The 4,238-nt window shown below is 28.2% G+C and overlaps 1 protein-coding gene across 1 annotated transcript in view; it reads right to left on the bottom strand.

Annotated features, from left to right (window-relative positions):
* The window catches only part of LOC109728062 (ruvB-like protein 1), a 104,716-nt gene that overhangs the window by 92,728 nt on the left and 7,750 nt on the right, over positions 1-4,238 (bottom strand). The gene's annotated exons all lie outside the window — the stretch shown is intronic.

Raw genomic sequence — 4,238 nt, forward strand, 5'->3', positions numbered from 1 at the left:
ATAGAGTATCTAAGTATTTAAATACTTAACATTAGAAGGTTTAAGTAGTTACAGAGTTTTAGTTATAGAGTTTAGTCAGTAGTTTAATAACTAAGTAAAGTATAGATATGTTGCCTTAAGAGAGATGTATTTATAGTTAAAATATATTAAGTAATAAGAAAGATAGAGAGATAAAGTATAAGAGCAGACTTAAATGATAATTTATAGTAAAAGTTAAGAATTTAGTAGTATTAAGTATTTCAGCTCAATTAGATAAATAGAATAGTTTAGAGTTGTTAAATAGAGAAAAGAAAGTTATTAGTCAGTAGAGATAGTGAGTAGTATTTATTTTACGTATTAAAATTAAATTATAAGTATAAGAAGGGAGTTTTTTTTAGATATAGTTAATTCAGAAATAGTAATCTACATATTAAAAGATTTAGTACATTTAGTAGTTTATGATAATATATAGTTAAGAGAGTAAACTTAGACAAGAGATATAGATAAGATGCAGATCTCGACGGAGTGGGCAGTAGAGGAGGAGGGAGGCGGGGAGGAGGCCAGAGCGGCGGCGGCGCTGAAGGCTGATGTGATGCTGTGTGATGCTGATATATGAGGGGCGACGGCCGTCGGAGAGAAGTGAGGTACGCGAAGGAGGCAGACGAGGGAGAGCAGGAAGACAAGAAGAAGGAATCAGGGATGATGGAGGGAAGGAAGGAGGGCAGGATGAGAGCGAGGCGGAGTCGTCGTCGTCGTCGTCGTCGGAGGATGCGGCCAGAGAAGGGAGCGGAGGGAGGAAGAAGGATCGGCGGCGAGTTCAGCGATCGCGTCGCCGCGCTTGCAGCAGCGGAGGGAGCGGAGAAGGGGAGGCAGGCGCGGGGAAGCGGCATCGGGAGAAGAGAGGGAAGAGATTAATATTGGGAAGTACTACTGGAGGGAGGGAGGTAGAGCGCGAAATGAGGGGGAGACGGTGTAGATAGTTGATTTATGGCAAGTAACAGGAGAATAAAAGGATGAACTTATTGACACGTGGGCGAATGTGAGAGGGTGAGAAGGAGAATTCAAGCGATATGAATTGGTCCGAGTTGGGCGTCGGTGGGAACGGAGAAGGTGAGCGGAGAGCATCCGTGAGCATGAGTTTTAAACATATGCTGCACCGCACCATTATTCAACCCTAGTCCTCATTCAATCTATCTAACGAGCAGAATTTTCAGATTTTGAAAAATCGTAAATAGTTCTCCACCTTTGGTTGTCCCGCTAACATGGAGACACTAATTAAAAATATATATATTAGAATATACGAAAAGCCTAAAATCAGATAAACATTTAATATTTTATTCATTATTAATTATTATTATTTTGTTTTTACTTTCATTTCATTATCTTGAAAGTGATGAAAAATAATTTACACTTTTAGGCCCCGTTTTGGATATCCCTAAAAAAGTTTTATGCTATATCGTAGGAAAATAATCCTATGAAGCATTTGGATGAAAAAAAAATGGAGTAATTTTTTGATTATCTATACTCCAAAAAATAGAGTAAAATTACAATCCACTTTAAACAAAGAAAAACAAATTCACCATTTTGAACTCCCTTACCTCAAAGATGTATCAAGTTTAATAATTAAGTTTCAATATAAAATTTTAAATTTCAATCTAAAATTTATTTTAATTTTAATTTGATTTAAATTTAAAATTTAAAATTTAAAATTTCTATTTTCTAATTTTGAATTTAAAATTTTAAATTTAAAATTAAATTATAAAATTAAAATTAAAATTTAAAATTTAAAAATTTAAATTTTAATTTAATTTTTAATTTTCAATTTTCAAAATTTAAATTTAAATTTTAAATTTTAAATTTTTAAATTTCAAACTTTAAATTTTTAAATTATAAATATGTAAATTTATAATTTTTAATTTTTATTTAAAATCTCAAAATTTAATATATGTTTTAATTTAAATTTCAAATTTAAATATTTAAATTTTAATTTCAAATTTTCAAATTTTAATTTTTAAATTTTAAATTTTAAATTTTAAATTTTAAATTCAAATTTTAACTTTTAAATTCTAAAATTTAAATTGAAAATGAGAACTCTTAATTTTTAATTTTAATTTGAAATTTAAAATTTAAAATTTTTAATTTTTAAAATTTAATTTCAAAATTCAAATTTCAAATTTCAAATTCGAATGTTAAATTTCAAATTTTATATTTGTTTTCATATTTAAATTTAAATTTAAAATTTTATTTTAATTTTAAATTTCAATTTAAAACTAAATTTATTTAATTTTTAAATTTTAATTTTAATTTTAAAATTTAAAATTTAATTTATTTAAATTTGAATTTTAATTTTTTAAAATTTTATTTTTAAATTTTGAATTTTAATTTTTTAAAATTTTATTTTTAAATTTGGAATTTTATATTTTTAATTTTAAAATTTTAAAAATTTAATTGTTATAAATCCTGTGGAATTATACTATATGTATCCAAACAGCTTGAAAATAAAACTGTGGAATTTTTTTGTAGTCACAGAATTTCGTATTTTATTTTGACCAAAACCACAAAATAAAAATTCAATGGAGTTTTTTAACTATACATCCAAACATGGCTTAGTGGGCATATGTTTATAGTTTCTCAATTGAACTATTGTTGACTATCTCTACGAACCGACATGTATAACTTCATAATGCACTGTGACAATCGAAACGTACTTCTGGTTTGTTGTTAAGAAGAACGCAGAAAAAATAAAGTTGAAAAAAAGCACACAAAATAAAGACTACCAATATAGAGTTGCAAGAGGTTGCTAGTGCTAGTGTAAAGATGCAAAACAAGGCGGATTCGAGGGCGGAATGGCCCCACTTCTCACCTTGTTTCTTGTCGGAGAAGAAAGGTTTCGGGTGGATTAATTTCTATCCTATATTTGGGCCTCAACTTACAGCTTTATTCGAGGAGGATTGGGGCGGTAGTGGATTTTTGGCGGATCAAAACGGATTTGGGACAAATTATATTTTTTTATATTTTTTCAAACTTACTATTCCATTCGAAGAGGATCGAGATGGAAGCTCCACGAACCCGGATCCATTTGCATTCCTATTGTGTTGGATTATGTAAAGCCAATGTTTCGAGTCGATATGCAGAGTTTGAGTCTAATTGGATCTAATCTTGTTCCAAAAGATTAGAAATAGTGCAGAATCACTTTAAAGAGTATTATTCTTAAAAGAATATTGATGACTACATTGAATCAGACTTGGATAGAAGGCGAAAATTATTTCCTACCAGAATTAGAATTTTAGGGATATATAAACTCTTGTAATTAATCTTTTAGATTATGAGCTTCACAGTAGACACCCTAATTAAGAGAAAAAATTAGAGAGCTCCTTAGAAAGAGTTTTTTTGTAATCTAATCTCCTCTTATGTATTTTTGTGCCGTGGATTAATCGAAAAAGCATTGAGGTGGTCTTTCCCGTAGACATAGGTCGATTCAAGGTTGGCCGAACGACGTAAATCTTGTATTCTTGTGATTTCTTATTTTCCTTATTGTTTTGTTATCCGCGTGCTTATTTTTCTACGATCGTTCTCATTTTTTATGTCTACGAAAGATCCTATTTTCGCTGTGCTCGTGTGGTAGGGGACCACTCAACTCTAGGGGGACCACTCAACCCTAAGGGATTAATATCATTCTAACCTTATAATTTTTCATCTAAGCGTTAAAAATTTGATGGCAAAAAAGACTTTTTGCTATTAATAGTATTCCAGACCAACTATATATATATATATATATATAAACGTATAGGAATTCCGACAATGACAGACGGAATTCAAAAAGGAATAAAATAATATTCCCTATAAATGGTTATGATTAATTTGTTAAAAATATCTCAAATAAAAATTAACGGTTATGATCAATCTATTAAATATAAAATAATATTCCTTACGAATGGTTATGATTAATTTGTTAAAAATATATCAAATAAAAAAGAACTTTTATGATCAATATATTAAATTTGTATTAGCATCCATCTATAAATTCAATCATATTATAATCAATTTGTTAAAAAATATCGTAAATTAAAACAAACGGTTATGATCAATTTGTTAAAAAATAGCATTTCTATTAATATATTTTATATTAAAATTAAAATTTGAGTTTAAATTATGAATTAAATTTAATTTTTTGATATCAAATTTGAATTAATAATTAATTTTTTTATTACAGTGGATCAAAATTAAATTTTAAATTTTAAATTAAATGTGAATTAAAT

Source organism: Ananas comosus, linkage group 23 (genome assembly GCF_001540865.1).
Source record: "Ananas comosus cultivar F153 linkage group 23, ASM154086v1, whole genome shotgun sequence".
NCBI lineage: Eukaryota > Viridiplantae > Streptophyta > Magnoliopsida > Poales > Bromeliaceae > Ananas > Ananas comosus.